This window comes from Stenella coeruleoalba, assembly GCF_951394435.1.
Source record: "Stenella coeruleoalba genome assembly, chromosome: 9".
NCBI lineage: Eukaryota > Metazoa > Chordata > Mammalia > Artiodactyla > Delphinidae > Stenella > Stenella coeruleoalba.
In genome coordinates, this window is record NC_137155.1 from 69,254,669 (window position 1) to 69,278,475 (window position 23,807).

A 23,807-nucleotide genomic window follows, 5' to 3' on the forward strand; every position below is an offset into this window, starting at 1 on the left:
TGCATAAATGAGGCATCTATGCAAATCTGGCAACAATATGTTGAATTTATTATCATTTTATTATAAAGGATTAAGTAAGCAGTATAATGTAAAAATGGAGAAATTAAAGCCTGTTCAATTGTTTATTTTAAACCAGAGGTAAAGGAACTCTGCAGAAGAACCACGCCTATTTGGAGACAATGGTAACATTGAAGAGGAAAACAGTTTTTATCACGAATCTTAATTACTTGTATAAAATATTTACTGTATTCTATGTTAGGATCCAGGCCTTAAAAGCAGTGCACTATTTATTGCTTTCTTTTTTATACACTGGAGGTGGGAAATGTTATGTCCTTATCTCTGAGAAGATGCCTCTATCAAGTTCTCCCTGCTTTGGAATTAGCATTACTCTTTCCCACATACTAGAGTTAGGCTAGCTTCCGTCTTGATTACCAGTGTGGTAGTGAGTTCCTTTCTTCTTTCTGTGTCTTTATTTCACATTTTGGTGAGCAGTGGGCAAAGGCTGTGTGTAGGGTTGCTGAGGAAATGGTTGAAGTACAGTATCCTGTACTCAGCATGGGCTTAGTACGTAGTTATTGAAAGTGCTACCGACCCTCACGAGTCAGTCCCCAGGAAGGGTGCTCCTGCTTGGTGTCATTCGAGCCAAGAGAACGAGACTCAGTTCGGTTCCGTAGCAAAAGAAAGCTTGATTCTTTGATGAAAGAAGGCAGAGACGCCAGCTCGCACTATAGAGCACAACTCTCCCCAATAGGTGATGGGCGGGGCTGGTTTATAGAGTTCTCGCGGGTGGGTGGGGAGAACTGGAGCGTTCTCGTGGGTCGGGTGTGGCTATGCTGCTCTCGCGGCACTTCAGACTGAAGTGCGGGATACAGCGTCTCTGCACGCTGCAGGCCGCCGCCATCTTGAATGAGGTCTGCTGTGGAAACCGAGGTCTGACGCGTTAGGCGCAAAGCCTCTGCACCCGACCCACTATAAGCAGGTGAAACTGGACCGAGAAAAAGAGGTTAGACCTTATTTTATCACCTAAACGCTATCTTATTATTTTTCCCGGGGACCCCCGTGGGCTTTTCTGGTGACGAAAGAACAGCTGCATGAGCAAAGTTGAAAGAGCAAAGTGGATTAGCGTAGCAGAGCAGACCGCAATCACTTGACGTGATTTGAAAGGCACTAAAAAGACTGCCTGGTCCCTTGATTTGTCAGATGTAATATAGTGCCTGGGGTTCTCACCTTAGGTTTACAAATATTTACTTTATGTTTGGGCCTTGAATACTGTTCAAAAATGGAAATTATTCTGGAGATAAATCTTAATCAACAATTAAAACCTAGTGTCAACCAGTATGGCATTTTAGCTAGTTTGTCATCAGTTGGAGAAATTTAGCACAGAAAAAGCCTTCATTTCTGAAGAAGAGGGATGAGAAATGGAGGAGGGAAAAGTTTAGAATCTGGAATGTTTGTTTACAGAGTCTTTGGAGCAGGAAGGAGAGGGCTGGCCGGTGTGGAGAACCTCTCTGAATGGGGGGCTGGCACAGAGAAGGTGCTCATGACTGTGGTGGTGGCGGGTAGTGGGCTATGGTCAACAGAGAAGAAACTGGACCTCCTTTACAAGTTAGCCCACCTGTGAAAGACAGAGAGCCAGCCCAACTTACTACCTTGGTTTTCTCTTTATGGCAAAGAGGGCTAAAAAGGGGGTGGGGTGGGGGGACATTTCTTCCAACTGGTTATCTGTTGAATTCTCCAGAGAATAGCTGAACTGTCACCATGGTTGCCGCCTTATCTTGGTTTTTGCATTCATGAGACTTTCATTCTGGGGGAAAGGAAGGGATTGTGAGAAGCAAAGGAGGAAGAGAAGAAGAGTGCTGTGACAAATAGTCACTCAGCACTCATGGAGCCTGCTTCTTACAATCGCCTCCACCTGTCCTCTCAGCCATTTTCAGTGCTGTGCCCTGTGGACTGCACGTGCCCTCAGACTGACAGAAAAAAGAGACTAGGTTGGTGAGTGGAAAAAGAGCCCCTCTCCCACTGGAGAAATGTCCTCTCTTAATAAAAATACTCCACTTGCTCCTGTCTCCAGTGCAGAGTCTGGGAGTCAATTTAAGTAGAAGACTTGTGACATTTCTAAAGCTCCACTGGATTTTCCATATAAGGAACTAAGATACATTCTATATAGCTCTATACTTTTATTATATATATATTTTAAAACATTTATTTTTATTTTAGCCGCACCGGGTCTTAGTTGCGGCATGAGGGATCTTCGTTGTGGCATGTGGGATCTTTTTTAGTTGCAGCATGCAGGCTTCTTAGTTGTGGCATTCATGCGGAATCTAGTTCCCCGTCCAGGGTTCGAATTCGGGCCCCCGGAATTGGGAGCGGGGAGCCTTACCCACTGGACCACCAGGGAAGTCCCCTATTATATTTTTATTATACTTTTATGATTATTCTTTTGGGGGGATAATAACAGGTATAATGATAAATAGCAAACTGATATGGAATACTTTCAAGAAGTTAAATTTTATATAGCAACTGATTTTATTTTTAATTGAGATAAAATACAAATAACAAAATTTTCTTAACTGTTTTTTCAGTTTAAAAACTTCATTCTTTTAGAAGAATGTTAGATTTGTAGCAAAATTGAGAGAAAGGTACAGAGATGTTCCATATACCCCTGCCCCCCCCATATATATCGGTATTCCCCTCCTACCCCCACAGTGGTACGTTTGTTATAATTGATGAATCTACACTGACACATCATTATCACCCAAAGTCCATAATTTGCATTAGGGTTCACTCTTGGTGTTGTACATTCTATGTTGGAGAAATTTGTAGTGACATGTATCCACCAATACAGTATCATACAGAATAGTTTCACTGCCCTAAATAATCCTCTGTGTTCCATCTATCGTCCCTCCCTCCCCTAGCCCTTGGAAACCATTGATCTTTTTACTGTATATACTTTTGCCTTTTCCAGAATGTTATATACAGTAGGTGGAATCATACAGTATGTAGTCTTTTCATACTGGCTTCTTTCACCTAGTAATATACATATAAGGTTCCTCCGTGACTTTTCATGGCTTGATAGTGCATTTCCTTTTATTGTCAAATAATATTCCATTGTCTGGATGTACCACAGTTTATCCATTCTCCTACTTAAGGACTTCTTGGTTGCTTCCAGTGTTTGGCAATTATGAATAAAGCTGATATGAACATCCATATGCAGGTTTTTGTGTGGACATAACATTTCAATTCCTTTGGGTAATTTCAAGGAGTGCAGTTGCTGGGTTGTATGGTAAGAGTGTGTCTAGTTTTGTAAGAAACTGCCAAACTATCTTCCACAGTGACTGTACCACATTGCAGTCCCACTGGCAATAAATGAGAGTTCCTGTTGTTCTGTATCCTCGTCAGCATTTAGTGTTGTCTGCGTTCTGGATTTTGGTCATTCTAATAGGTGTGTAGTGATATCTCGTTGTTTTAATTTCTTAACTTCTTTGTATAGTTCAGTAGTAAGTATATTCACATTATTGTGCAACCAATCTCTAGAACTTTTTCATCTTCGAAACTGAAACACTATACCCATCAAACAACTACTCTCCATTTCCTCCTGTCCCTACCACCTGGCAACAACCATTTTATTTTCTGTTTCTGTGAGTTTGATTGCTCTTGATACCTCATATAACTGAAATCATACAGTATATATTTTGTGACTGGCTTATTTCACTTAGCATAATGTCCTCAAGATTTGTTTATGTGTAGTCAGAATTTTCTTGCTTTTTAAGTTTGAATAATATTCCATTATATGTATCACATTTTGTTTATCCATTTATCTGTCAATGGACACTTGGGTTGTTTCCACCTCTTGACTATTGTGAATCATGCTGTTATGAATATGAGTGTACAAATATCTCTTTGAGATGCTGCTTTTAGCATTTAGAAGGAGAATGCCTCCTCATTTAGAAGGAGAATTGCCAGATCATTTGGTAATTCTATTTTTAATTTTTTGAGGAATTGCCATACTGTTTTTCCATTGTGACTGCACCATTTTACATTCCTACCAACAGTGCAGAGGGGTTTCAGTTTTTCTCCAGCCTTGCCAACACTTGTTATTTTCACTTGTTATTTTCTGGTTGTTTTGAAGTTTTGTTTTGTTTTGATAACAGCTCCAGCAAGTGACTTTTTAAAGGTCCCTTTCACCAAGCTATCGTCTTTTCTTTACAGATGTGGAGATTGCAGTTCAAAGGAGCAGTGTTTGCCTTTAATAGAAGCTAAAGGATTGAAACTCAGGTTTTTAGAACCCAAGTACAAGGCTCTTTATACTATAGCACAACACATCAGACAAAACTATTAGAAATGGCAATCAAGAGGATCTTAAAATAAGAGAGATGAGATATTAGAAGCATGATGGAGGAGGTTTCTATTCTTTAGTGTTATGTTTGAGAATCTGTTGATAATAGTGTCAAAGGGAGGAAATTTTTAAAAAATTAGCTATGGGAACAGTAAAGCTTGACCCTCATTAATATGCAGAAATTAGCACTGGGTGATTTACATTTGTATTAGCCCAGGTGTTTGGAAGAGCAGCCAGGAGAATACCCCATATCATTACAAAACTGGAGATGTTTCTTCTGTCTCTCAGGATTTTCAAATAAACATTAATTATAACGGTACCCATTTAGGAATTGCTGATTACATAATTTCAGCAAACTTGTCATTATCTGTAAATATTTCATGAAATATAGAAGTACAGTGTTTTTGATAGCTTCATGAAGATATTCTTTTCTCTGAAGAAAAAAAACAATAACTATGTTCTTATATAATTTCCAGGTCAGGCAAATACTACTTCTGCAGCATAGAATTATACCTACAGTTTCAAATATCATTGTTAATCTTCCTGGCTATATATTTTGGGTACAATGTGGCAGAAACTGCTAAATGCTTATCTGATGACACTTTCTCTCTTGCATTGTGGAGAGAAATAAGGTATGATAATATAAGTGTAATGCAGTGTTCTGCACAGTTCAAAATCCTGCAGTTTCTTTGTGCTCTTCCTGCTTGGTATGCAAGTTACTTTTAAGCATCCTGAAAAAATACGGATCATGGTGAATTTAAAACACTGAGAGTATTGTGTTGAGAGAACAGTGACAGCCCGGTGAGAGTCATGTTCAGTTCATACTTAACTCTTCTTCATACTATTACCTCAGTTTTATGGATGACAAATGTGAAGAAGAGAGAAGTCAGGAGAAGACAATGCCAAACAAATCATAGAAATGATAGACCAATCATTAAATTCATTCATAGAAGAAGTATTTACTAAATATTGTGTGCCAGGGCATACATAGTATTGGACACTCATGGGAGTGATATAAAGATGGAAAGACACCATTCATGATTTCAAGGACCTTAAAAATAATCTCTAAAATGCAGTACTCTCGAACATTAGAATCACATGGAAGTCTTGTTCAGAGGTTGCTGGACCCCACCCCTATACTTTCTGATTCAATAGGTATGGGAAGTGGTGGGGGAGCAAATATTTGCATTTCTAAAACGTTCCTAGAGGATGTTGATGCTACTGGTCCTGGGACCACCCTTTGAGAACCACCATTATAATGGAACTCTTGTGGCAGCAAAAGGAGAGCCTAAATCTTAGAAATTTTTACTTGTAAAAGCCTTGTTTGCTTATATGTAGTAAAAATATTGAAGTTTTAGACAGTCAGTTGAGGCTGTGCAATTAACACTGGCCCTAAAAGGGAACTTAAAATAATTATGCTTCTGCCATATCTATATCCATATCTATACATCTATATCTGTCTCTCTATATATTTATTTCTTTTTTTTTAAAAGACAGGAAGAAATGGGACCCAGTGAAACAATTTTGGAGATTTTGGGAGGATCATCCATTTGTTGAGATAGCAAGTTTCCCAAACAGGCTTTGGTCTTAACCCAATCTAATAGGACATTTCAATGGGTTCTGGAGCTTCTTGAGGTACTTTGAGGTGTTCCTATAGCTCTTTGGAGTTAAGTGTCCAGCTAATGGCAGTGACTAATCCAGCCAGTGTATAACCACTGAGCAGAAAAGGAATTTGTACTAGTCTTGGGGCAGAGGATGCATTTCAGACTGTAATAAGCAGACAGAAGCCAACTGTAGCTTTAAGTTTAATTGAGTTTATAATGTGAGTGGTGGGTATGACAGGGAATAAGGGAATTTGGAGGAAAATTCCTGTGTATTTTTATATTGAAGAATAAAGCTGTTAGTCTGTAAACTATGAAAATAAGCTTATTTTATTTCCTAATTAACAACATCTAGGTTAGAGTTTGCATATGATTATGCTAATTCTTAGGATGCACAAAAAAATAAATCAAAGGCTTTTTGAGGGGTTAATTTTTCTAACCAAGTTATAGAATGGCACCATAGGGCATCCTTCACTTCTCACTTGACTTTTGTAGCATGCTCATAAACAGAGTTATTTTTGCAAAATATTCAAGGGCTTCTTCAAAGCCTCTTCTGAAGCATTTACTTTGTCATCAGATCTTTATTTCTCAGTGGCTTATCTGTTTTCTAATTTCACTTTTATGGACGTCAAGAAAGCCTGCACCTTTTGTAAGATTTTCAGTTTCACTGATAATTATAACATGTCATAATTTTTGTAAGAAAATGTCAAAGATATGAAAATGGTGCATAGGATAAAAGCTAGTGTGAAGCAGGAAAGGATTTTTGAGTATGAACTAATTTTATGTTTGGGAGTTCCTTAGCAAATATTCTTGTGTCATAATAGTTTTGCTTGCCTATGAAACCTTGTAAGTTTGAGAGCCTGAATAATACATATGTAGATAAAAAGGATGGCCTGTATAATTTTGTGTCTACTCAGGGCAGGAATCTTATGGCTTGTCCTTCCTAATGTGTTATTGACAGTAGAAGCGCCCACATTACTTTGATATTGGTTCCAACCTAGTAGCTCTGTTTTCTAGAATTGGGATTTAGAGATTTGATGATTCTTTTCTCAAACCAAAGATTTCTAAAAGTAAAAGGATGCCTACATTCATAGAGTAGTGCTCCAAGTTGTAATTATTTGACACCTATCATAGAGTTGATATGTCTTCAGAAAGTGAGGCTATCCAACTAGATTAATTCTTAAAATGGCAAATCTGTCCAGTGGCTGCCTTGCTATGGTGGCCAACAGATTCCCTCCTCTGGCATAATGGGCCTGGGACACTTGGTAGGGCAGACTCCACTTGGGCTCATGAAGAAAGGATTTGTCGCTATTTGTTCCTCCCTCTCTGCCAGGAAAATCAGAAGGAACTCTCATAAATTTAGACTTCATTGGCTCCTGTAGAGGCCGGATGCTGGGCATCTAAGCAGAAGTCCTGACTATGGTTACCCTCCATCTGGATGTGTTGGTGAATAAAGCCACCTCCAAACAGGCTTACTCATTATTCTTAGAACAAGCTCATTGGGGAGGTTTCTTTCTAATTTAGGCTGAGTCCACTGGCAGAATGGATTTTGCTAGAGTCTGTCCTCTTCCATGGGCATTTCAACAATAGTTTTAGCTTAGTGTCAAAATTGTTATAGAGGGCTCTCCTAAAGCATATAGTGGGGAAATTCACAGGGTAATGCTCAAAGTGCAACTGGAGCAGTGTTTCTCGACCTCAGCACAATTGGCATTTTTGGACTAGATAATTCTTTGTTGTGGCAAACAAAGAATGCTTAGCAGAATGCTTAGCAGCAGCCCTAGCCTCTATTCACTGAATGTCTATAGCATGCTTTTAGTCATGACAATCAAAGATGTCTCCAGACACTGCCAAATGCCTCTTGGGGGAAAATGGTCCCTGGCCGAGGCCCAAATCTAGGCTAATATCGGGAAATCCTATTGACTGTATCTTCAAAATATATTCAGAATTCAACCACTTCTCACCACTTCCCTTTTCTATCTTTGTTCAAGCCACCACCATCCCTTGTCTGGATTACTGCAGTAGCTTCCTAATTAGACTTCTAGCATCTGTCCCACCTTCTGCCCTTACATTTTCAGTGTCTTCTCAAAAGAGCATTCCAGAGTGATCTTTTAAAAACATGCCTGTTCACGGCACTCATCTGCCCACAACCCTCCAATGACTCCCCATTTCCTTTAGAGTAAAATGGTCTACCAGGTGAGTTTAGGATCTATGTGATATACCACTACCACTGGCTGAACCAGGGATCTTCACAGGAGCTGGATGTATGGCAGTCAGTTGCTCTTGACAAAGCTCAAGAACTTTCTAGAAGTTTTTCCTGAAGTTGTCTTCACAGCGAGTTTAGTCAAACAAGAATATTACCCTCATTCCTTATAGTCAGATACTTTTTCTCCCGGTCTGATCATCAACCTGTATAGACTATGGATGACAGTTACCTCTGTCCAAAAATTAAAGTCCACACTTAAAGGCTGAAGATTTACTACCACTGAGTTCATTTAAAATAAAGCAGCAGATTCTAAAGGCAAATCCAAAAGAGGAGTCCCCCAAATTGTTTTAAACAATGGCAAGATCAATGGAATAAAAGTAGAAATTCCTAAGTTATAGTGAAGGAGATAATATTCATTTATATTTTTAATTTTGGGGGGTCAATTAATATGAACTTTCCTTTTTTGTTCAAAATGGCCTCCTAGAATAGTTTAGTAATTTGACATTTTAAAATAATATTTTGTAAAATTTCAAGAATATGCCCTAGAAATGTGAAAAATAAGATAAAAATTCAACAATAAGATAAATCAAGAGATGGAACACCTTAATTACAAGTGAACCAAAGGTATTTTTACCCCCAGATCAACATGAAGTAAGATCCTATGAAAAGGGCAAAAGTAAAGGACAGTTAAATGTGGAAAAGTTACCCCCAAAACCCTTACTTTGATGGAAAAAAATGTTAGCAATCTTTCAGAGCACAGAAGTAGTGAATTCCCCCCCCCCCACTACAACTGAAGAAAATCACATTTGACTTTGCTAGTCTGCTTTCATTCTAGTCTCCTCACATGGGAAAAATAGAACTAACTGGATAGTTTTTTCAACCAGAAAAAAAGGAGCATGAATTCTAAAAAATTATGTAAAAATTGATATAAAAATGATAAAAATGTTTGACAAGTTCTAAATGGGAATGCAGATAAGAAAACATTCTATAGCTGTGTGCAATGGGTGAAGTCAAGCAAAGCAAACTTGAAAGTGGAATATCACAGAGAGTATTTTGATGACAAGCGGCAATGTTCCATTGCATAGTAAGAGCTCCTCGAAACAGGAGAATTTGAATGTAAATTGGAAATGCTCAGAGAGGTTCTCAAAGGTATAATCCTTGTCCAGTGAGAGAGATATAATTCCTTTTTTTTTTCTCCCTGACATAGTATAAACTTGCCATTTTTCAAGGATTTTGTGAACTATCATTAAAATATTTTTTTCTTTTACTGCTTGCTTTTTGGCCATTACACTTCTCTAGGGAGAGAATATGATAATCTGACAGCATGTTGGCTCATACACTTAACTTTAATCTCCTGTTAGTGAGTAAGTCTACTTTTTCTCCAGGCTTTTGGCTTGGGATAACTTTTTTGCTGCCATAGAAAATACTGCCATTTTTCATAGACATTTGCAAAAGTAAATTTCCTCTAATAACATTCTAAAAACTTGTTTATTAAATACAGAGATGCAATATAATAAGAGGCATGGCTGGTAAAATCATTTGTTAAGTGCATTTGTTAATAAAGACACATTTTCCCACACTAGAGACTCCATAAGTGGTTATGGTATCCAGCTAGGCAGCCAATTTTATTTAATTCAAAATGCAGTTGAAACTGAATGTTCTATAAATCAGTTACATTGTCAGTTAATAGGGCCTTTGGGGAGATTGAGATGGGAGGCAGTGAGAGGAATAGTCAGGGAATTTGACTGCCATTGTAAATTATTTCTAAGGTAATTGATATCCAAGTCAGACTTCAGGATGCCAAGACTAAACTAAAATATGTTCTGGGAAACTGAGATATTGAGACAGGGTGAAAAGGAAGAATAGGAGATGGAATTTTCTTCTTCTCAGGTCACATGTGGCAGTGGAAGCTCACCTCAGACTAAATTCTCTCATCATATTACCCAGTATGAAGAGGATTCATCTAACCTCAGTACCAGAAAAGTCACCAGGACAGGATTCTCTTTCTTCCTCCAAACTCTTTCCCTGGAAATCACTGCTTAGATTTGTTGAGAGACAATCTTCCATGAGTCCTGCATTTCTGCACCTCTTGCAAAGCAAGGCACTGACTACTCTTTGTTCTTGACTATGTTTCAAGGATGTTTGTATAAAGAAAAGACTTGGAAGACGGAGATTTTGTCTCCCTCCAGAGAAAAGGGTAGGATTGTTTATAGTCTAGGAAGATAGAGATAGTATCTCTGTCTGGAGCAGTGGGCAGGAACTCTCACAAATACAAGATTTGTGTTCCCTAAGCTCAGGGTACCTCTCTTTCTATTAAATGTTATGGGAATGTAGGGCTGGGTATCAATGCAAATGCTGACAGTCTGGCTATTGCTATTGCTTTGAGTCATTACCTGTGTTTTGTCTCTAAGGAGGTTCATGTCTTCTACCAGTACCCATGAAACTGTGGTAGGCTACCTTTTAACTTGCAAGTAGCTAGTATGTTAGCTTGTGGCAGGCTAATTTGTTAGCTTACTGCTTTTTTTTTTTTTTTTTTGCGGTATGCGGGCCTCTCACTGCTGTGGCCTCTCCCATTGCGGAGCACAGGCTCCGGATGTGCGGGCTCAGTGGCCATGGCTCACGGGCCCAGCTGCTCTGCGGCATGTGGGATCTTCCCAGACCGGGGCACGAACCCATGTCCCCTGCATTGGCAGGCGGACTCTCAACCACTGCACCACCAGGGAAGCCCTAGCTTACTGCTTTTTAATAAAAGCAACATATTTTGATTATATATATATATATATATATATACAGAATTAAATACACCACCTAATTTTTTTTACAGATAAAACTCTGCTCATTTATATACTAAATAATTTAGCATAGGGAACAAGATGTTTTGTGAAAAGGGAGACATGATTAATAAAAAAAAGGTTTGGGGATTAACTGTGACTGTTAATTTTTATGCTATTAATTTTTATTTTCATTATAATCCATAAAGTTTTATACATAGACTTCTACAGTTTTAAGGCTGCTTGTTGCATTTTTTTCCTGGTCTAAGTATTTGTTAAAAAAAAAAAAAGTAGGTTCCGTTATTCTAAATTTGCTCAATGGCCCAAAGGACAAGCTCAACTGAAGTTTCCTTTTCTACCATAAAAGTTTTTGAATTTACTCTGTTGCTGGGAAGCATATAGTTCTGAGTTTTCTAATGTTAGTGGCAGAGGATAGCTCAGTCCTAGTTAGGTGTGGATGAAGGTAGAGCCTAACACATCTTTAAGGGTCAACATAAAAATCAGACCAACATTTTATACCTTTAAACATACTTTATTGTTAGCTTCAAATGTAGATTTAGATTTTTTGGGGGGGTGGTGTGTTCTCAATACATATTCACTCTTTTACTCTCTTTATATTAGAGATTAAGAAAGCTCTTTTAATTGTTGAAACAGCCTTTTTCTCAAGATCTACCAGCTTCTGGTACAGACAGGCTATACAAAAAATGCAGCGGCTTCTCTTGCTTCTTAGTGTCTTAATTACTGTATTTTCAGTGCCTTGCACATAGCAGGATAGAGAAGGATACTGATTAAACACTAGAGTTGAATATATATATACTGTTCTTTAAGACTATCCTAGCGGTAAGATTAGGAATTAACCCAGGTTATTTCAATCAATAAAACAGAACAGTAGCATGTGCCCTTTCCTTCTGTAAATATAGACAAAGAACTATCTTGTCAGATAGGCCATTCTTTTAACTAATTAATAACCTTGGAAAATTCAAAGATTACTGTGAAAATACATATGTGTATTAGGATTTTTAAAAGATTGGATAATTGGAGTTGTCAGGATAATAATCACTTCCTTTAGGGGGTGTTCTGCCAGGTACATTAGACAGATTTGACATGAAGGAATAACAGAAAATAAGTTGAAAAATCATTTAAAATATTTGTCTTTGCTCAAGCTTTGGAGCTCAAGTTTGGCCCTACGGATTAAACGACCCACATGCATAATTATTTAATTGGAGGATAAAACCACTTCTCAAAACATTTAATAATAATAATAAACTGAGAAAATATTTTTCTGCCAAACAAGTATTAACTCTTGTTCCTGCATTGTCTCGTTTAATAGTCACAACTATTATTATCTCAGTATTACAGGTGAGGAAATTAAGACTTAGAGAAATTAAGTAATTTGCCCAAATTTACAAGGTGGTAGAATTTTAATTCAGCACTGTTAATTCTTATAGTCAGAAAATAATAGCATTTTTCAATGAAAATGAAAATTCCATTGTTTTTAAAAATACGGTCTGGAACTTGATATTATCTCAGAAACCAAATTCTGAAGAAGAATTTTGCATTTCTTTTGTTTTATCCAGTTCAACCTTAACGTGGAACTACCATGGAAAAGAAAAGAAAACAAATTATGCATATGTTGGGAATAGCTTGTTAAAAACCCATTAACTTTTAACTATCAGGATTTTAACCATTGAGGGTATTAGGTTAAAGCTATCACTTAAGAAAATTGCAAATACCTCCCTTGGGAAGAAATTAACTCAATTCTATGAAGCTAAGACTACAAGCTCTACAACTAGATGGTATACACTTTAGCAGCACTAATCAATTAAGCCTCATAATCCTGCTGAAATTGAGCTCTAGCTTTCCGGAGAGGACACACCAGTGGACATCTATAAACTTCAACTGCGGACACTCCAGTAGGTCTCCGCTGGGCAGCTGTGAGGCTGCTGCTGGTTCCTATTAGCTGCAGTGCCAGTGCCAGCAGGTTTCTAGATTACCCATGTTTGAGCGATCTAAACTTCCAGTGTTGATCAGGAGATAAAGTATTTGCTCCTGGTTCTGCTCCACCCTCTTTCCCAGCAGTTCTGCAAGGCATATAATCTCTCCAAACATGATTACTTTGTTCAACCAATCAGAATTAAGAGTGGTTTTATGTGCAGTTAAATAAGGTAACTGCTTCTATGGTGTGATTTATGAGACCCTCAGCAAAGGACCTTGATATACCTTGTCCCACCCTCTCACTCCTCACCCAATTTCCAGGGATTAACTTCCTATAAAATTGGCATGTCTAGAAGACCTCAAATTACTTTATTTAAAAGGATATAAATGATTTGGGAGACAGTCATCCTCCCTGGATGAAATCCAAACTTCTGCTCACTCTTTGATTTTTTTAGTTTTTATAATTCCTTGTTAATCAACATCAACCTCTGCTGTATTTGACTAAGCCGTTGGTCTCGCAATTGAGAACTTCTTCACAACCAAAGTGCCCTAGTTTCATAGGCTGTAATCTTCAAACCTCTCAAGGACCACCCATTACCCTCACCATACCAGAAGCCAGCTCTGTGAATGCATGTACCCATTGTTACTGCATCGGAGGCATTGCCAAGGGAAATTGTAATAGAAGAGCCATCTCCTCTAAGTCACCCAAATGAGATTAAAAACAGCATGTACAACTCTGATCTCCCTAACGGCAGTAGTTTCAACCTCTGTTTTCATCAAAACTGTTGTATTCAAACAAAATTTCACCCAGAACCTCAGTACTGATTGATGTGTTCAATAACTATTAAGCACTTATCATGTGACAAGCACTGAATACTTGCCTTAGTAAGTGGAAATGCCATCCGTCCACCAGATAAGTCCGGACCGAAGTCTGGGAGTCATCCTGATTCCTCTTTTTCCTTTACTGCACACGTTCAGTCCATCAGCAAGTTTTGGCAATTCCACTTCTACTATCTATCTCTACTTTTTCCACTTCTCTCTACCTATACCTGATCCAAGTCACTGTTAATCTCCTATATCTGCCAGGACACACCTCCCTGCTGACTCTGCTCTTGCTCTTCTATAATCTAATTCTACACATATCAGGCAAAGTAACCTAATGCTTCAGCATGATCTACAGTGCCCTATGTGAGCTGTCCCCTGCTTGCCATTCCCATTTCATCTCATTCCTGTCATTCACAAAGCCTTAGACACAATGGACTTCTTCATGCCCCTTAATGTCAAAGATTTTCCTGCCTTGGGTCCTTTGCACTTTGTTTTCTCTTTCTGGAGTGCTCAGCCACCAGGACGTCTCACGGCTGTCTCCTTCATATAATTCCCATCTCAACTCGTTACTTCCTTAGAGAGGTCTTCCCTGACCAGCCAATGTAAATTAATCCTCCAACCCTTAGTCACTCTTTATCACATTCCCTTGTCTGTTTTCTTCAAATCATTGGTTACTATCTGAACTATCCCGCTATTTTACGTGTATACTTTTATTGTCTGTCCCCCTCTCACTCTTCTATAATATAAACTTCTTTCATAGCTGTGTCTCTTAAAATGGTGCTTGGCACATAGTTGGTACTGAATGGCTATTTGTTAAACAGACAGTGGGGAACAAAACAAAGTCCCTGTCCTCACAGAACTTTCAATTAGACAAACAAGTAAATAATGAATAAATACAAATTGGTATAGGTACCATAAAATAATGATTTCTCTGTGGTCAGGAAGGTAGCTCCACTCAGGTGACATGCAGAAAGTGAGCTAGAGGGAATTAGCCCTGTGGCTATCTGAGAGAAGAGTGCCCAAGACAGAAGGAAGAGGCAATGCAAATGTTTTAAAGGCCTTTTTGAGGCAAGTCTGGCCTCTTTGAAGCTAGAGTGGAATGGGCCAGAGGGGAGAGTAATAGAAGATGAGGTCAAGGAGATAACGGGTTACAGTGTCAGGGCTATTTCTTTGAGCATAACTCCTAATAATTTAGATGTTAAAGCTCATGTTTTTCTGAGCAGTACTCCTGGCAGGTATTTCAGGCTTCATGGAAGGTTTTTCATAAGTAGTCTTAACTGGTTCCACGGAGGTTGGTATCATTCTGGATGATATTAGATTGTTCTGGTGTATCCAATCACAATATATATAAAAACCCCAGAAAAGAATGCAAACTTGTGAAGAACATATTTATAGTAAAATATAATTAGCAGATACTTCTTCTGATTCCCAGGAGACAGAACCTGGGAAGGAGGGACACATCTCACTGTAAAGTTTTGAATTTCTTTCCATGTACATATGGTATTTAAAAAACAAAAAGAAAATTGAAACAGCAACAACTTTAAAAACTGAAAAGATGGTATTTTTCCAGTTCACAGAAAGATCTGAATCTTACTTCAAATGAAGTACCTGATGCTTGAGATCCCAAGAAAGCAATTCACACAATGGAAGCCAGGTAAGCTAACCCTTGACTATAAGCTGAGGCCTTAACATTAAACCTCAGTGTTACGCGCTGTTAACCTGGACACTAAGATTACCTACAATTCCAGTGTGGTTTGTGAGACAATATGACAGCAAAAAACAGAAGAGTGTGTAAGAGACAGAGGGTTTGCCTCAATGCCCAGGTGTGGTGTGGGGAAAGGGAAAGACTTCCAGGCCTATCTTACTCACTGACTGGAAACAGAGGGGCAGGTTGGAGCCCGGCCTTACCCTTCCAGTCTCTTGGAAGGAAAACCCCCAAAGAACCATCTTTATATTTGTGTAATCTTTCAAACCTGTTTAATACTCTGTACTTTTGTGCTGTAGTCTAATCAAGGAGCACACTGTTCCTCCTTGGAGATAGAATTGAAGTCCTACATTTTAACCCATTTTTAGGAGAGGGGTTAAGGAAGGAAAGGGGACCTTTAATTTCCTATCTAGGGAGGAAATATGGTTGGACAGATGAGTTTATGATGGGGGTAGGACTGGGGGAACAGATGTTGGAGACAGGATAATATGAGGTGAAGTGATTTTGTAATGTCAGGTAGATTATGGAGAGTCTGGAAGTCATTATGAAGAGATTGGAATTTTTTCTTTTAGTTTATTTAATCATTCAGTAAAAGTTCCCTTGGTGCCCACATGATGCCAGGCCTGGGTTGGAGGTGGGGTGACAATGATGAACAGTGTAATCTTTTTGTGCTCAAGTAGCACAGATTCTCTAGGGGGGGAATAGATAAGTAAAGAGGCAATTAAAATAATGTATTAGTGCCATGTCTGGAGCAGATGGAGCTGTTCCAGGAAGACATATGACCTAATTCTGGGAAGACGGAGAAAGCTCCCTAGAGGAGGAGACTTTTGGGAGGTAGTCTTGAGCTAAACCTGCAGAGAGGGTGGTAAAAAGTACTCAGGCAAAAGGACCATCATGCAGATAGATCTGAAAGTGAGCACGACTTATTAGAAGACCTGTATTCCCTTCAGCTTATGTGAAGTGACCAGGAAAACAGTGAGTAATGAGATTGGAGAGCTCTTCAAGGCTGGATAGTCAAAGGCCTCATAAAACACATGTTAAGGGATTTGGAATTTGTCCCAAGAACAGTGGGAGCCATTGGATGACTTAATAGGGAAGTGACCTAAGCAGATTTATACTTTTAGAAAGATCACTCTGTCTTGTATGAATAATGGACTAGAAGGAAGCAAGACTGGAGGCAAGGAGACCAGTTCGGAGGATATTGAAATAATCCAGGCAGGAGATGATGGCCACTGTAATAAAATTATGGGTTTGCAGGACGTGTTTGAAATCTTTTGTTGCATCTCCTGATCCCCCTGTCTGCCTTTCTTGCTGCTACACTGGGCCTTGGGAAGCTGCCCCTTAGGGGCTATATCACCTTTGCCCTACAGCTTCCAGGTATATGTGGCCAATGGGAGACACCCGTAGGTGATCAGAGGGAAGGAGAAGAGTGAGGGTGAGATACAAGTTCCCCGCAGATCTTTCTTAGTTTGGTCACTGCAGGTTGGCAGCATCCCGCCAGCAAAGCCTATAGCTTGTGTCTGGCAGCCCTATCCATATAACTCTTCTCTCCAGGTCTGGTAGCCACTTACTAGTCTCGCCCGTTCTGGCCGAGGTGTGGTAGCTCCCAAGGCATCACTGTATTACCCTTATGGTTTCCTTCAGGCCCTTTGTAAATATTCTCATTATTAAGCTCCTATCAAATTATGTAGCTTAACGTACCATCTGTTTTCTGCCGGGGCCCTGACTGACGCACAAGAGGACAGAAGGAGTAGATAAATGTGGGGCATTGTAATATGGTATAATTGAAAGGATCCTGTGTGAGACAGAGTGTAGGAGAGGGGACAGTTGATAATAATTCCTATAGATAATATAAGAGGTGTTTGCTTCAGTTTGTTAGTTAAAAGGAATAGCTATAATAATAGCTAGTGTCTTACTAAACATAAGGCACAGTGCTAGGTTTTAACATTGTCTTGTTTAATTCTTATAAAGTTCATAAAGTAGGTATTATTTCACTTTATAGATATGAAAATCATATCTCACAGCAGTTACATAACCTGACGTAGGTTACTCATCCATCAGGTGGCAGAGGTAGAATTCAAATTCATCTCTGAATGACTCTATATTATATTTGTATGGAGCTCTGAGGGTATTTTCTGAATGCAGATACTTAGGTTTCTTTCTGTTTTTTTTTTTTTTTGGTACGTGGGCCTCTCACTGCTGTGGCCTTTACCGTTGCGGAGCACAGGCTCCGGACGCGCATGCTCAGCGGCCATGGCTCACGGGCCTAGCTGCTCCGCGACATGTGGGATCTTCCCAGACCAGGGCACGAACCCATGTCCCCTGCATCGGCAGGCGGACTCTCAACCACTGCGCCACCAGGGAAGCCCCCTTTTTTAAAAAATAAATTTATTTATTTTTTGGCTGTGTTGTGTCTTCGTTGCCGCACGCGGGAATTCTCTAGTTGCGGCCAGTGGGGGCTACTCTTCGTTGCGGTGCGTGGGCTTCTCACTGTGGTGGCTTCGCTTGTTGCAGAGCACGGCCTCTAGGCATGCAGGCTTCAGTAGTTGTGGCTCGCAGGCTCTAGAGTGCAGGCTCAGTAGTTGTGGCACATGGGCTTAGCTGCTCAATGGCATGTGTGAACTCGTATCCCGTGCATTGGCAGGTGGACTCTCAACCACTGTGCCACCAGGGAAGTTCAATACTTAGGTTTCTTAGACTAAGTATATACATGACTGTGAATGAACTATGTGTAGAGGAATTGAGATTGAATTTTGGGGAGTCATTTTCTTTAATCAGTTGTTTTAGTATTTTAATATTCTGGTGTGATTATTAAAAGGCTACAAAAACTATTTGACTCCATTTTCCAGGCTGATTTTTTACAGAGAGATTCAGTCCATCTTTGTATTGATTGAACTAATCATTTTTGATGACTTCCAATGGTCACATTAGATTATGCATAGCATTAATAAGTAAGATACAGAAAAAAACTTCAGGCAGGAGGGAAAAAATAAATCATTGACTTTATAAGAAGAGAAATATATACATGTACATTTCTTGAAAAAGATTAACGTTCCATACTGCATTTGCCACCAGAGGGAGTCATATGAATACCATAACATATTGACAAAGGAAAAGGAAAAATCATTAAGTATTTTCTCCCAGTACTACTGATACTTCAACTAGCATTCAGAATTTGGTAGAACTGGTGTAACTATGGGAAAAGACTTAAAACATCTCACTGTAGGGTTGGAAACAGAAAAAATGTCTCACTTAAATTAGTCATGCAGGGTGAAACATAGACATCAAAACAAACTAATAGGCACATTCCAGATTTTAGCAACATGAGCTTAATGTTGTACTAAAACTAAAAAAAGCAAGCTGTGATCTCCTTTGTTCCAAAAATCATTCTCTACTATTATCAAAACACTGCTTCTAAAAAAATTCTTTGAATCAACAATCTAATCAGCAATTTTACTAATGTTTCATTAAGCACATTTTATTTTACCATTATATTGCCTGTACCAGAATGACTGTGATTGTTATTGTCAGTAAGTAAAATAAAAGTACACTGTAAAGAAACTTAATAGGTAGAAAGATTCTGTATCCAAAGACCATTTTATGTATGTATGCTCTCTGAAAACTTGGCCAAGATTTTCTCAATTGGTAAATTGGGGGGGAAATGGGTTATTTAATAACTGGTAGATTTATAACCCAATTTATTTTATATTTAATTTTAGAATTGATCAGTTAATAACATTTACTGAAACCTACTATATACACGGCACTAAATTGTCCATTAAAATCAAGATCCAGTGACAATAAATCTTAGATGAGCTCTAAAGTGGTGTTTAATGTCTTTATATAGATCGCTAGTTCTCAAAATGTGGTCTCTGCTAGCCCCACCACTGTTGCCTGGGAACTTGTTCAAAACACAAATTCTCCTGTCTCATTCCCAGATCTGTGGAATTCAGAAAGTCTAGACATGGGGGCCCAGCAATCTGTGTTTAGACAAGCCCTTTAGATGATTCTGATACACACTTAAAGTTTGGGAATTTGGGAACCACTAATAGAGATGTAGTATCTGATTCATCAAAGTAAGTCTAGCAACTTATGCAAATTGGAACATGAGTTTTCTGTGTTTTGTTGTAATAGTTATTTTCTGATGGGTAAATTAAATTAAAAAATAAAAATTAAATGGATGATCATGGAAAAAATTGCAACTTGTAACACCAAATATTCATTGATTAAAGGAGTTGAATTTAGAAATAATAAACAGATGTGTTAAAGAAGCAAGAGTAAACAATACAAACTTTCTGCTAAGTGGCAGGGAATTTGTTTTTTCTCTGTCTTCATAAGCATTTCTTTGCCTAAATATCACAATTTGATTTTTCCATTTACAATTTTGAGATTACGTGATTGCTTAGGAACTTAGAAGATGATCTAAAAACATATACTTTGCAAGGGCAAAGTAAGATTTCCCTAGAAAACTAGAAACAAGGTTAATATTACAAGGTGACTTTAATTTTGTGCTTTATGTACTTTCATATTGTCTGAACTTTTTACAAGATGCATGAATTACTTTATAATAGAAAATACATTTCTATTAGATAAAAAGTGTTTCAAATTATTTTTTAAAGTCTAGCTGCAAGCGGGTAACTTCAGTGTGACAAAAGAGATCTAGTTTTTCTTTTGTTTACCTAATAAGTACTGAATTACTGATATGATTAGTTGTGTTTTATATTAGCTATTTCAGATATGGTCAAGTACAATGCAATCAATTAGATTACAGGCATACCCTGGAGATATTGTGGTTTTGGTTCCATACTACTGCAGTAAAGCAAATATTGCAGTAAAGCGAGTAACATAAATTTTTTGGCTTCCCAGTGCATATAAAAGTTATGTTTATACTATAGTGTAGTCTGTTAAGTGTACAATAGCATGATGTCTAAAACCGTAATGTACATACCTTAATTTAAAAATACTTTGTTGCTGAACAATGCTGACCATCATCTGAGCCTTTAACAAGTCATAATCTTTTTGCTGGTGAAGGGTCTTGCCTTGATATTGATAGCTCTTGACTGATCAGGGTAGTGGTGGCTGAAGACTGGGTGGCTGTGCACTTTCTTAAAATAAGACAGCGAAGTTTGCTGCATCAACTGATAATTTCTCTGTAGCATGTGATGCTGTTTGATAGCATTTTATCCACAGTACAACTTCTTTCAAAATTGGAGCCAGTCCTCTCAAGCCCTGCCTCTGCTTTTCAAATAATTTTATATAATATTCTAAATCACTTTTTTTTTTGTCCTTTCAACAGTCTTCACCAGGAGTAGATTCCACCTCAAGAAATAACTCACTTTGCTCTTCCATAAGGAGCACCTCCTCCTATATTAAACTTTTATCATGAGATTGCAGCAATTCACTTACATCTTCCAGATTCACTTCTAGTTCTCTTGCTATTTCCACCACAACTGCAGTAGTGGAATTTGAAACACTTTTACTTACTCCACTGAAGTCTTGAACCCCTCAAAATCATCCATGAGAGTTGGAATCAACTTTTTCCAAACTCCTGTTAGTGTTGATATTTTGACTTCTTCCCATGAATGTTCTTAATAACATCTAGAATAGTGAATCTTTTCCAGAAGGTTTTCAATTAACGTTGACCAGATCTCTCAGAGGAATTAATATTTATGCCAGTTATAGCCTTATAAATTGTATTTCCTAAATCATAAGACTTGAGAGTCAGAATGACTCCTTGATCCATGAGCTACAGAATGAATGTTGTGATAGCGGGCAAGAAAACAACATTAATCTTGTGGTATATCTCCATCAAAGCCCTTGCGTGACCCAGGTGTATTGTCAATAAGCAGTGATCTTTTTTTTCTGAGCAATAGGTCTCAACAGTGGCCTTAAAACATTCAGTAAACCAAGTTTAAACAAATGTGCTGTCATAGAAGTTTTGTTTTTCAATTTATAGAATAGATACAGAGTAGATTTAGCATAATTCTCAAGGGCTCTAGGAGTTTTGGAATGGTAAATGAGCATTGGCTTCAAAACTTAAAGTCATTTGTATCCTGCCCCCATTGTTTCATCCATAAAATGGGAATAATAATAGTTCATTCTTCATGTGGGGATTATATATGATAATGCAGGAAAAATACAGCCATTTAAAAATTAAATGTGTTGAGATTTCTTTTGTTATTTCCCAAAATGTAAAGAAATAGGTGAAGTTAAGTTCATGACTTATGAGAATATATAATTATGCCTGAGAGCTTGCCTTGAAACTTGAACACAAATGGTTTTTTATTAATCTTTGATCTTATTTACTGCTATTGCTTAGTGTCAGGTGTGTTCTAATCCTATGACAAGAAAACCATTTCAAATGAAGAGGTTATTATCAGTTGACTACAATTATGCAGCCTTTTGAAAATCCCAAGAATACTATCATATTTGCCATTATATTTTTCAATTTAAAAAATTTCATCGAAGTAAGTCCAGCAACTTACTGAATCAGTGAATCAGTAATAGATCAGGAAATGGAGAGGGCATCTTGTTTTTCTTTGATGTTTACATCAATTGAAATTTGGCATATTTTTTAATTTTAAGAAAAAATTTTTGTAGCTGCTAAACGAGTATTGTTGAAGTTAATATTGACATAAACCTTATTTTGTCTATGAAAGTAAGAAATGTTTGAGGAAGATATAATATAGTTGGTAAAACCATGGGGCACTCAGCTATCACTGGGAGTTATTAAAGGGCTGCCGGTGTCAGGGAACAGGGAATCAATCACCTGACACAGCTCACTTAAGAAGACTATTAAGTAGGGGCTTCGCTGGTGGCGCAGTGGTTGAGAATCTGCCTGCTAATGCAGGGGACACAGGTTCGAGCCCTGGTCTGGGAGGATCCCACATGCCACGGAGCAACTAGGCCCGTGAGCCACAACTGCTGAGCCTGCGCGTCTGGAGCCTGTGCTCTGCAACAAGAGAGGCCACGATGGTGAGAGGCCCGTGCACCGTGATGAAGAGTGGCCCCCGCTTGCCACAACTAGAGAAAGCCCTCGCACAGAAACGAAGACCCAACACAGCAAAAATAAATAAATAAAATTAATAAAAGGCAGAATAGGTGATAGTGTGCCCCGAGCACACTATTAAAAAAAAAAAAAAGACTATTAACTAGAGCTTGTGAGCAGCACTGTGATGGGGCTTTTTCCTCCCTGAATAAGAAAAGAAAGCAAGAAACTGAGAATAGAGAGATTATCTGTCATATAATTTAAAAAGCAGCAGACTTTTGATTCCTAGTCACTAAAAAAATTTTTTCAATATAAGAAAATCCTTACAAAATGGGAAAGGTAGACATATTATGATAAGAATAGCTTCTTAATTCTCTATTTCATTATTTTAAGTGGCATTTAAATCTCCGTAAGATCCTGTTTTTGTTGTGCTGTGAAAATCAGCTCAGATTCAAATAGCATAAGAAAGATAACGATTCAAAGGAAAAGATAGCAATCCTTAAGAGGATTTCTTTTGAACAGATAGTATTGCAAGGTGCAGATGAGGCTAATGTATTAAACATTTTTGCTGTAAACATCTTTCACCATATTTGAAAAATAGTTTATCCTAAAGTTTGGAATTGCTCTTATTTCCAATTTAGTTTTCACTGTGCTTTTGCTTGTCAGGAGAAGAAATGAATAGAAACAAGGTAGATGTTAATGATTTATGAAACCCCTGATATCAAAAGCTGGGCTACTGTCCCACTGCCCCCAAGAGTCACAAGCGATGAATTAGTATGTTACCAGTAGGTTATTCACCATAATGGTGAATTGAATTTGCTGCCTTTCTCCTGTGGCTCTAGGCTTTCATTTTTCAGTCAGACTAAGTGTTCAGTCTAGGGTCATGCTTTAGAGTGACCTAACCTGCCCTTAACTTCTTTGGAACCACACTCTAATTAGCGAGGCAACTCGCTTGTTTCTTTAAATGTTATTTGGTAGTCATTTATCTGTTCTCTCACCAAACATTTATTAGATCCCTATATTTATCATTTTCCCATTTCTTTTAAAAATGATTTTGTTTTAAAAATTTATATAATTTCTCGGGGCTTCCCTGGTGGCGCAGTGGTTGGGAGTCTGCCTGCTAATGCAGGGGACGTGGGTTCGAGCCCTGGTCTGGGAGGATCCCACAGGCCGCGGAGCAACTGGGCTTGTGGGCCACAACTGCTGAGCCTGCGCGTCTGGAGCCTGTGCTCCGCAACAAGAGAGGCCACGATGGTGAGAGGCCTGGGCACCGCGATGAAGAGTGGCCCCCGCTTGCCACAACTAGAGAAAGCCCTTGCACAGAGGCAAGGACCCAACACAGCAAAAATAAATAAATAAAATTAATAAAAGGCAGAATAGGTGATAGTGTGCCCCGAGCACACTATTAAAAAACAATTTATGTAATTTCTCAACAATGGATTT

General features: G+C 38.4%; 1 long non-coding RNA gene across 4 annotated transcripts in view; it reads left to right on the forward strand.

Moving 5' to 3' along the window:
* Positions 1-896: 896 nt before the first annotated feature.
* Positions 897-23,807, forward strand: part of LOC307191226 — a 750,426-nt gene continuing 727,515 nt past the window's right edge. For all 4 annotated transcript variants that reach the window (XR_013829650.1, XR_013829651.1, XR_013829652.1 and 1 more), the window contains exons 1-2: positions 897-1,003; positions 15,242-15,325. This is a non-coding gene — a long non-coding RNA (uncharacterized lncRNA). The remainder of the gene's footprint in view (positions 1,004-15,241; positions 15,326-23,807) is intronic.